Genomic DNA, 12505 nt, shown 5'->3' on the forward strand with positions numbered 1-12505 from the left:
ATCCCTGTAAAGTCTCGCGTCGAGTCACGGTTTCGAGTGGGGAACAATTTCGGAGTGAAATTAAGTGCGGCCAAATTCCGCTGCACGGGGTCTCGTCGAGTCTGCGTACGTAAAAAGGGTGGTGAACTTTGGGGAAATAGGGACTACGACTGGAGCTCGGATGCGTCATAATACGCTATACACTCGCGCGATTAGAAAAGCTTCCTAGAGTGATTAATTTGGTCGCGATTAGCGCGTCGAGTCACGTCTTTTTGATTTAGTTTACGGATGTTTGTGCATCAGTAAGGTGGCGACTAGCGCCCGTAGAAATAAGATATTAGCTAGATTCAATCACGATTGCGATTAGCGCGTCGAGTATGATCTAGATCACGTTTTTGTTTAGCGGTGTATAATTAAGTGACGAGTAGCGTCGTAGTCGAGGACGATGGCGGGCAGCGCATCGAGTCCGATTTTGGTTTTTGGTTTTTTTTTGCGAATTAGAGTATTATTAAGACGGCGACTAGCGCACGTAGGCCGTAGAGGTCTCCTAGATTTCTTCACCTTTGTTTTTTTTTTGTTTTTTTATTTGGTTACCCGATCGCGCTCTCTCTCATCGGATCTCTCGTACATTCGACATATCGCGCGCACGCTCATAGGTTAAAACTTTTCCGTGTCATATTGGTCTCAATTAGAGACGAGCTATCACTGTACGATAAATCATCCGCGGCACGTTCATCCGTGTGACTATAGGAAATAAGAACTAACTAGCGTACGACAGTTTTCCCTGTAATTTCACCCGTCACCATCCTCATAAAAACACTCACGGACTTGTAGCGGCATGTGCCTTAACCTTATTTCGTAATGACTGTACAGCCTGATCTACGCCGAAATATTTTTTTACTCGGCGACCTTGATACTCAGATCTATGGAAATAAGTTGCCATTCAAAAAACAAGTGCTGAAAGTTCTGTTTTTCAACATTCGAGAAGTGAAATTAAATACACGGGATAGTGCAAGATTAGTCATAAGAGAAGTGAAGGTTTTTTGGGACAAAGCGCGATTGCCGATTCAAAGCGAGTCCCGTTGTATAGACAAACTGTTGGCTTTGCATTAGGAATGGACAGGTTTGCAAAGACACAAGACAAGAGCTTCAAATCGCGAAAAAGAAGAACATTTTTCTTCTCAACTGAATAATTTATTTGATATTGCTCATGGAAATGTTCTCGAAGAAGTTGATGAAACAAGAAGGACGTTTCTTAAAAATCAAAGACGAAATGGTCGCGTCGGATTTATCAACAATGTCGAAGGATTTTTCGAAAGAATGGAAAGAGAAGAGGAAAGGCGAAACGAAATTATGTCTAAAAGACAATCCAAAAGTCGAATGGACATTGATTTGATAGGTAAGTGATAGCTTTTATTTATAATATTATTTAATCATTGAACGTTAGATGAAAAATATTCCAAAAAAATTATTATTCGTTTCAGACAATTTCGTGGAACTATCGTCAAGTGAAGAAGACCCTATCTCTCAAACTCTGACTCAAGGAAGTATCGGGACATACTCCAATATTTCTCTTGATAACGACAGTGAAGATGAAGCTGGGCCATCAGCGTGCAAAAAATCTCGAGGGAATATCAATATATTCAATAACAAAGTGGTTGCCGTCCTCGATAGATGTGAAGTGAGTGATAGAGATGCAGTACATCTAGTTGCTGCAATCGCGGACGCTCTGAACGTTGATCTACGATCTTTGATTCTCAACCGGACATCGATTCGATTATATCGACAAAAAGTGCGTGCAGCAAAAGCTGATCAAATTAAAAAAGTTTTCCAAACTGAAACTTTGGACGCTCTCGTTTTACAGTGGGATGGAAAACTATTAATGGATCTAACAAAACGGGCAATGGTTGATAGACTACCTGTTGTCGTTACAAATGGTACCGTTGAAAAGCTCCTTGGTGTTCCAGCATTAGAAAACAGCAAAGGGGTAACCCAAGCAAATGCGATCCATGATGTCCTAAGAGATTGGGGACTTTGCGAATCAGTAAAGGCTCTCTGCTGTGACACAACGGCATCCAATTTGGGAAATAAGAACGGTGCAGCAATACTATTAGAGAACCTGTTGCAAACACGTCTTTTGTTCTTGACTTGCAGACACCACATCTTCGAATTGGTGTTGCGCAGCGTATTCGAACTAAAATTGCCTCTTACAACTGGGCCAAACGTTCCACTCTTCAAAAATTTCCGCGACACATGGAAAAAAATAGACACAACCAGTTACAGAAGTGGAATCGAAGATGAATACGTCAAAGGAATTTTGATACCTAACCACGTTGAAAGAATAAGATCATTTGCAGAGAATGCATTGAAAAACTTTCAACCGAGAGACGACTACAAGGAGTTCCTGGAGTTGACCCTCCTTTTTATTCAATCTGTCCCATCCACTAACGTCACGTTCATGTACCCGGGAGCATTCCATCACGCACGGTGGATGGCGAAAGCAATATATTGCCTGAAAATGTTCATGTTTCGAGAACAGTATCCAATGACAGACGGGGAACGATTGGCGGTTCGAGACACATCGATATTTATCGTGATGTTATACGTTGAAGTATGGTTTACTGCTCCACTTGCGTCAGCAGCGCCAAATAACGATTTACAGTTTTTGAAAAACCTCTACAACTATCAGTCGATTGATCAAGAGGTCGCGAATGTCACTCTTAACAAATTCAGGAACCACTTATGGTACCTGAATGCTGAGGCAGCTGCAATGTCATTTTTTGACGAAAACGTGCCATTCGACGTTAAGCGCAAGATGGTTTTGGAATTGAATCCACACGAAGAAATCGATGAATTATTCTCGAAACGGATCCAAGTCAATTTGAAAGATATTGGTGGTTACCATGACAAAGAAATAGATCATTTCGTAACCCCTCAAACGCTCAACTTTTTCCGGAGGTTTGGAATCGATCACGAGTTCCTGAAAACTGATCCATCCGTTTGGAGTCAAAATGAAAATTACGCAATCGGTTCGAAAATCACAAAACAATTAACGGTGATTAACGACGTCGCGGAAAGAGGTGTTCGTCTGTTTACTGATTACAATGAAATACTTTCACAGAACGAACAACAAAAACGGTTCATTTTACAAATTGTTAGTGAATATCGAAAAAATAATCCCGACGCAAAAAAGGAGACAATACTCTAGAATTTGTAACTCGCTTAGCAAGTTATTCTATTTTTATTACATTTGTGAAAAAACGAGGAAGCAAAATAATGAAAAAAATTACATAAAAAAAATTATTATCATTATGATGGTGACGTCATACAAGAGTTTAAGGGTAGTAGTTTTAGAAATTTTTTCCATGTAGCAACATGCCTTCAAACTAATTTCTGAAAATTACAAGATTTTACAAACATGTTTGGGCCCACAGTAAAATAGTGACTGCAAACGCTGGAAAACGCCACGTATTTTAAATAGAACACTTCAACACCTGTGGTCAAGGGTTGAGCATTTGTTTAAAAATCTGAAAAAATTACAGCCTCACTTTTCACGTATTTCGAACCGATTCAGGGGGCGGAAAGGGTAAAATTAATTTTGACCCTAAATAAAGACCACCCTAATATATATATATAAATATATATATATATATACATATATATATATACATATATATATATACATATATGAATGAATCATATATACATATATGATTATCCACCATTGGTTCCTGAATTTTATGAATTATTTTGACGGTTATTCGATAAGTTAGTTTCACGAGTTAGTTTCATGAGTCAGTTTCACGAGATATAACATCATTACTTATTTGCGAAATATATTCTATGAATTCTGCTTTTACATTCCGATAAGATTGTTCACATGCAAAATTGATGGATTATATGTATTCATACGAGTTTCTGAAGATCTGTATATTTCAGTCTTTTTCTGATTTTTTACCCGCACCTCATTTTCAGTCACATCGTGTGTGGGGATTATTGTTTGAGCGGCAGAGAAGAAAAACGATCCTCGTAGTAATTGGTCAGTTTCATCTACCTCAAACATCATTGGTTGAGGCCGATGTGGGAAGGTTGAATCTTTAGGGTGCTAAGTAACCTATTTAAACCCGCATCGTCTGAAAACTTGCACCCATTTTTCAAACTATACTGACTGCAACAACGAATATCAGAAAAAAATGGTTCTTGATCTAGAGAGATTTCTGTAACTACCAAGTTTCATCATCTTGCTCATTATACATGTTTTTATCGTAATATGTTTAAGAGTTTTTGAGTTGTTTAATTATTTGTGTTTATATGTGCAAAGAAAAGGTTTGCAAGTTTTGAGAATTCTTCCTTTTGATTTATTGTTCATTGTTCGTGATAGTGTTCTGCGGCACATGGTTTTCGCTCTTTTTGTTTAAAGTGTTTGTGCTGCATTTTAATTTAAATTTTGTCGTTTATCCATGTTTACAGTACCTGCTGAGGACTCTAGGGTGAGTCAGTACAAAGGATTTTAAAAAACGCCGCCAAGAGGGCTGACAAAATTGTGAAAAACTATTGGAATTGTGAATCGTGTTAATGTTTATAACATCCTCATCGAATCTAATACCCCGCGATTGCTCCAGATGAAATGATGATATATATTGTATATATATATATCATCATTTCATCTGGAGCAATCGCGGGGTATTGGATTCGATGAGGTACTATACCATACATTATTAATGTTAAACACAGGAGATGAAAATATATTCCACTGAATTTGATTTTACCAAGATGTGAGTTCTCGGTAACATGAAAAGACTCTCGTTCCCTCTATAGACGGGAAGCTCTTGGGAACATTCGTTCATTTTCCCTGTTCCGACGTCTATTTGTACTCATTTTGTTATGAGTACTACTTCTCCCGCAATGTGGGTAATGTAACCTGGCTTATTCATGATGTGAAAATGCAAATTCTGCAGGAACTAACGGAGCTGTTGGAAGTGCGATATGCAACACATCATTTTCTAAACCACATTGCCGTACTACGATGACATTATGTGAAGCGATAATTTGATTTCCGACACGTCATTCAAAACAGATTGATTTAGAATTATCGTATGTAAAAATATCCATATTCCGGGCCATTATAAACATTAACACGATTCACAATTCCAATAGTTTTTCACAATTTTGTCAGCCCTCTTGGCGGCGTTTTTTAAAATCCTTTGTACTGACTCACCCTAGAGTCCTCAGCAGGTACTGTAAACATGGATAAACGACAAAATTTAAATTAAAATGCAGCACAAACACTTTAAACAAAAAGAGCGAAAACCATGTGCCGCAGAACACTATCACGAACAATGAACAATAAATCAAAAGGAAGAATTCTCAAAACTTGCAAACCTTTTCTTTGCACATATAAACACAAATAATTAAACAACTCAAAAACTCTTAAACATATTACGATAAAAACATGTATAATGAGCAAGATGATGAAACTTGGTAGTTACAGAAATCTCTCTAGATCAAGAACCATTTTTTTCTGATATTCGTTGTTGCAGTCAGTATAGTTTGAAAAATGGGTGCAAGTTTTCAGACGATGCGGGTTTAAATAGGTTACTTAGCACCCTAAAGATTCAACCTTCCCACATCGGCCTCAACCAATGATGTTTGAGGTAGATGAAACTGACCAATTACTACGAGGATCGTTTTTCTTCTCTGCCGCTCAAACAATAATCCCCACACACGATGTGACTGAAAATGAGGTGCGGGTAAAAAATCAGAAAAAGACTGAAATATACAGATCTTCAGAAACTCGTATGAATACATATAATCCATCAATTTTGCATGTGAACAATCTTATCGGAATGTAAAAGCAGAATTCATAGAATATATTTCGCAAATAAGTAATGATGTTATATCTCGTGAAACTGACTCATGAAACTAACTCGTGAAACTAACTTATCGAATAACCGTCAAAATAATTCATAAAATTCAGGAACCAATGGTGGATAATCTTAAGTACATCCCCTCAATATTTTAAACCTTATAAGATTCATATCATAATCATTCAATAATACTTGACATTCATATATGTATATATTGTAACGTGGATTTTTCCCGCTCCTCGGTCACTCGGAGAAGATGACCGAGAACTTACCGCGTGCACAATAAATCGGCGTCCACGAGGTATCCTGGACCTAAAACAATAACGCAGAATTTGTTGGGCGCCTGGCGTGATCAACACGCCTCGAAATCGGTAATGCGATATACCGCGACCATATACTCGGCAGCTCAGTACCATGGCGAGGGAAGAGATAATTTTTGGGTAGAGAGAGATACGAAACACGTACGCCAACACGTAATCCTACAAAGCACTGATAAAATCGACAAATATATTTTTTTCGAACGATAATACTAACAAAAAAAACCATACAACACAAAATAGTTATTAAAACTTCGCTCACTGCGACTCAAAATACCACGAGAAGTTATAATTCGTAATTCTCTATTTGCGACTCATACTCAACTACTTAGATCTAACAAACAAAAGAAAAGAAAATAACATAACAGAAAAGAAGAAAGGAAATTAAATGACTAAATCGGGATGACCCCTCATTTCTACGGGCGCTAATCGCCACTTTACTGCCAAACAATAATTCAAAAGAAAAAAACAAAACAAGGGAGGTGACTCGATGCGCTAACCGCGACCGTCCTCTACTATTCACGGCGCTAATCGTCACGTAACAATAAACCGCTAGACAAAAACTTAACCGAAATCATAATCGACGCGCTAACTGCGATCGTTAATAAATCTAGAAAATTCCTTATGCCTACGTGCGCTAATCTTCACCTTACTGATGAACAATAATATATGAACTAAACCAAAAGAACGTGACTCGACGCGCTAATCGCGACCAAATTAATAATTCTAGGAAGCTTTTCTTTTCGTGCTTGCTTATAGCGTATCACTACGCATCCAAACTCCCGTCGTAGTCGTCATCCCCGAGCAGTTCGCAAACCACCCCGCTAGTCCGAGCGTCCACGCGCGATGATACGCGACCTACACGAAAGGTGACACTTTTTGTTATACGCAGACTCGACGGGACCCTGTGCAGCGGAATTCGGCCACACTCAATTCAAAACCGAAATCGACTCAGCTCAAAACCGCGACTCTACGCGAGACTTTACCGGAACAAAATTGACTTTACGCGTTATCGCGGAAAACTCAAGCTACGGTCATCAACAAGGAGATCGGCATACGAATTTCGAGTAGTACTCTAACTCAACCAGGGCTTGGCCAACCGGGTGCCGGTTCGCCGATCTACTTGCACTCAAAATCCGTCCGCAAGGAATTAAAAACGCTTACGAAGCTAAGAGACGATGAGAACAGAGTGACTATCGGAATAGGCTTACGTTTCATATACCACCCACCCTCACTATAATTTTCCATCGGATGCGTTGAGCTGATATATGCCGATAGATCGCAAGAATTTGGGTGTGGTGGTGGGGGGTTCAAGCTTTGGACCACCCCCGCCATTAAAGAATGAAAAAATATAATGACGGAACAAGTCTCAGCCTGCACACCCCAACCCTTATCAACGTGGGGGCATGTGATGGGAAAAATCGGTCAACGAAAAGCAGGTAGTGAGCAGTGTTTGGCGTGAGAAAAATCTTATCTTGCCAACTCTTGACCGGATGGTTTGTGCACATACAGTTTTTGGGTTTTATGACTCTTTATTGTGAGCAAATCTGAGCCTGCATACCCTCCAACCATATTATCGTGGGGCATGTGATGGGAAAAAAATCGATCACCAAAAAAGCGTGTAGCGAGCTCTTGAGAAAATTTTCCCAGCTTATGCCATTCCCTCGTTACGTTTATGCCTGCACATCACATGGTGTACACCCCATGAACGATTGGCTGGTTCGTTTTTGCTCGGCGGAGGTTGAGCGTGTCTCCTTTTGTACAAATTCGAACAGCTGTTTGAAACTTCTCTAGCATTTTGAAAAATTCCTCGTGCAGAAACAGGTGTTTGACAAAGTGGCTGTGAAAAAAGGTGCTCATTTGAAAACCCGAAGACTTTAACGAGACTTCTCTTTCTCTCTCTCTCTCTCCCTCTCCCTCTCCCTCTCCCTTTCCTTCTCTTTCTTTCTCTTTAGTATGTATGTTGAAACGGTTCGAGTTTGTTCACGGGCTGAACTTCGTCAGAATTTCACGCGTAACATGTGAGATAACGTGGAGATTTCGCGCAAGCTCGAATGTCATATTAATTTTGAGAATTTCCTGTCTCTTGGATAGAGCTGCAGGATTCGGTCTCTGGACTCGGAAGGAAGGTGGAGAATGATTACTTGTCGATTGTGTGATCAACTCCTGGAAAAGTTTGAACAGTTTGACCGCTTCAACTTGGTTGTCGAGATAGCCTCAGAAGTTGTTTCCTCACCCTCATGTGCAAAGGCACGAGTGGAATAAACCCATCATCATAGGCCGTGTAAACGGTTGGGGTCAAACTTGATCTGTGTGTGTGTGAAGCACGCACAGATCGATCGCTATGAGAAGATGTCTCGTGATGCGAAATATTTGTTTCCGGAAAGAAAGTATTGAAATAATGAGTGAATGTTTTGTTCCTGTGAGGCGGGATAAGAGACAGGATGTAAAGTTTTGAATCTATTTTCCTTTTTATCTTTGAGAAATTTGTGGTAACTTAGGAAGGAATAGCACTTCCTGATTTACTTTGATAATAATTAGGTTTGCCTACGGCAAGACTGAATATTATTTGCTTGATAGCATGGTGGTCAGAAGGACGGTATTTGACAATGCTGGATTGTCGTTGACAAGTCGGTTTTGATATTGATAATGATTCGTTTAATTAGAACTAAGACAGAATATTATTTCGTGATAGCATGGTAGTCGGAAGGACTTAGATAATAGTTCGGTTCACCTATGGCTAGACTGAATATTATTTGCTTGATAGCATGGTGGTCAGAAGGACGGTATTTGACAATGCTGGATTGTCGTTGACAAGTCGGTTTTGATATTGATAATGATTCGTTTAGTTAGAACTAAGACAGAATATTATTTCGTGATAGCATGGTAGTCGGAAGGACTTAGATAATAGTTCGGTTCACCTATGGCTAGACTGAATATTATTTACGTGATAGCCTGGTCGTCAGAGGGACGGTATTCGACAATGCGGAGTCGTTACTGACAGTTGGTTTCGATATTAATAATTATTCGTTTAGTTAGTACTAAGACGGAATATTATTTGTAAGATAGCATGGTAGTCAGGAGGACTTAAACAGTAGTTCAGTTTGCGTATGGCAAGACTGAATATTGTTGGCGTGGTAGTCAAATGAAAGGGAATTCTACGCAAACATACCGTCACCTGTATTAAGACATTCAGTCGCAATGACCGAGACTCTCTACAAGTTCCAGTGCCCTACCTATGGTTCAGAGAATTGTAAGACGATCACCGTATCTGAGCTATAAGGTCAGACGCAATGCTGTTCTTTACTCAGACACGGCTCCTTAGTACCTAAGGAATTTTAATTAAAAACAAGTAAAAATGTTAATACGTTGAATGCCCTCCTTTGATGGGAAGTGGTGTGTGAGGATTCTTGGAAGGACAACTCCACGTCTCCTGATCGTGGGTCCGTCGATATCCGGCTCCTCGTATACGTGGGATGCTCCGTGAATATAAACACGGATGGGTCCTCGCGTTAAATCGTTCGTAGATCTACCTGGGCGTGTGGCTCAATAGATGATAGATGAATAGATCCACATTTGCGCTCGTCTTTTATACTCTCACTGTCTAGTTTCGCCGTTTTCGGGGATAGAGATTGGTCGCGTCCCCTGAAGAAGGGGTACGGTAGATCGTGCGATTTGGTTGGATTACCGGTATGTGGTGGGGTTATCGAGTGGGTAGTGAGATTTGGTCTTGTCACCTCCAAGCACAATATTTGGGGGCACGCGTTGAACTTTAGGTGTCGGTACGCCAGCCAGGTGTCCCGTCACAATGTATGTATGTAATATTCATTGTGCCCCTTGGGGTTACAAAGACTCCCATTTTTCTCTCCTTTTACAGTGGTTCTACATGTTTTCTTAACCTGTTCTTATCCTGTTCTTACATCTCACCTTATCCTTACTTATTCTTTGATTGCCTGTGCCCTGTGCCGTTGCATTGCCATTCCCTTACTTTCTCTCTTATCTGTTTCTTATTCTTTATCCTTATCTTTACTTGAACTTATCCTATTTTACCTTATTCTAATCTCTATTCGTCGTTATCCTACTCGACTTCCGTTCCCCATTCATCTCTCACTCTTTCACTCTCTCGTACATTCCTGATCCTTTCCAGTTCTCTCATCCAGACTTCTACCACCCCCTCCTCACCTAACATCTCCCTTACCACCTCCTGCCAGCTTTCCCCCCTTCTATCCCATCCCACGCACCTTTCCCATACGTGCTCCCATGTTTCCTCCTCCCCCCCGCACACCCTATATCTTCTCTTTTCCTCTTCTTCCCAGTACCTTGCCTCCTTCATCTCGCTTCCTAATCTGAATCTTGCCACCCTGGTCCACCACTTTTCCCCCCAGCCCTTTCCCAGATAGCCTGGTTTCCCTTCTCCTTTCATCAACCTGTACCATCTGTTGTATCTGGATTGCCCTATTTTCTCCTACTTCTCTTTTCTCTGTTCTTCCCTCTCTCTCTTCTCTATTTCCCTAAAAACCACCTCTCCCCTCTCCCTTCTCGCGACTACCTCTCTACTCGCTGCTCCCCTTTCCGCAAAGAAACTTTCTCTTTCTCTTTCCTATCTCTATGCCTGCCTCCTAACTTCTACCTTTTCCCTTATCTCTTCCCAGCATCTCCTAGCTAACTCGCTACCCTCCCCTCTTTCCATCTTCCTTTCGAAATTCCATGCCCTTCTCCCTGCCCTAATCCCTAGCTTCTCCCTCTGTAGCTTCTCCCTTACTGACTATCCCGGTGTTCGCCCATCCACTTCTAACGTCCATCTCAAAAATCTATCCTGTACCGCCCCAACCGCCCTCCACTCCCTCCACCCCCATATCTATGATGCGTACTCTATTACCGTCCATACTAGCCTGTCAAATAACCAAATTCTTTTTTCCCAATCCCTCCCAAACCTTCTTCTTCCTATCCCCCATACTTGCCTCATTACTACCCCTGCCTTCCATACTTTCTCTTTCACGTGTGCTTCCTGTCCCCCATTGCACTTTACTATATACCCTAAGTAGCTAAACTCTTTAACCTGCTCTTTCCTTTTCCCTTTCTTTCTCCAATCTATTTTTTTCTTTTTGCCACCTCCTTTCCTAAATCTCATGATCCTTGATTTCCCTACATTTACCGTCAGCCTTTTCCTATCCATATATCTTTCTAACTTCCTAGTCATTACCTCCATCTCCTCTTCACGCTCCGCTAGTAGCACTATATCGTCAGCATACGCTAACGTCCATACCCTGCTGCCAGTCAACTTCACCCCTCCAACCCTTCTCCTTCTCCCCATTTCCTCTTCTCAATCTGCCAGCGGCAGGTTGAATAGGTGTGGACTGAGCGGGCACCCCTGCCTTACCCCCCTCGCCGTCCAGAACGCCTCTCCTACCTTTCCCCCGCTCCTCACCCGACTCTTTGTTTCTTTGTAAATTTCCTCTATCCTTAGCCTTAGCCCTTCCCTCACCCCTCATCTTTCCATAGTCTCTTACATCACCTTCCTGTCCACCGAATCGAACGCCGCCATCTTTCCCCTATCCCTTCCCACCCGTCTATTGATTAAATAGTTCAGCACATACACGTTGTCAATTGTGCCCATTCCTTTCCTGGAGCCAGTTTGATTATGTGGTATCATCTCCTTCTCCACTACCTCTCTTTCTAACCTTTCCGCTAGTGCCATCGCATACACCTTATATAATGTTGGCATCAACGTCGACCCCTATACTCTTCTACCCTTTTCCCCTCCCCCTTCTTTACTATTGGCGCTATCAATCCTTCTCTCCAATCCTCCGTCCAGCCCTCCCCCACCCAAACTCTACTACATGTTTTCCATACCCACTGCTCCATCTCTTCCCCCCCATACCTCCATACCTCGCTAACTATTCCATCCCCCCCTGGTGCCTTTCCGTCCCTCAGCTTTTCTATAACCTTTCTAATTTCTTCCCGCTGCATCTCCTCTTCCCCGTCCCCCTTCCTATTTGCTGTCGCCCCGTCTTCTGTTACCTTGTTCTCCACTTCCGCTAATAATCCCATGAAATAATCCCTCCACTCCTGCTCGCCTATTTCCTCATTTACCCTCTTTCACTTCTTTCTTTCCCTATTAACTATCTCCCATACCTTGCTTACTGTCCCTGCTTTCGCTGCCTCTTTTATGAATCCCTCATTTTCTTTCTTTTTCCTCTCCTCGCATAGCTCATTATATTCCCTTCTTTCCTTTCTATACGCTTCCCCTTTCCCCTCCCCCTTTCTCCAGTTCCTTGGATTCTGCCTAACTTCCGCTTTCTTTCGCCTACATTCCTCATCCCACCAACCCTTTTTTACTTC

This window comes from Neodiprion pinetum, chromosome 3 (genome assembly GCF_021155775.2).
Source record: "Neodiprion pinetum isolate iyNeoPine1 chromosome 3, iyNeoPine1.2, whole genome shotgun sequence".
NCBI classification, from domain to species: domain Eukaryota; kingdom Metazoa; phylum Arthropoda; class Insecta; order Hymenoptera; family Diprionidae; genus Neodiprion; species Neodiprion pinetum.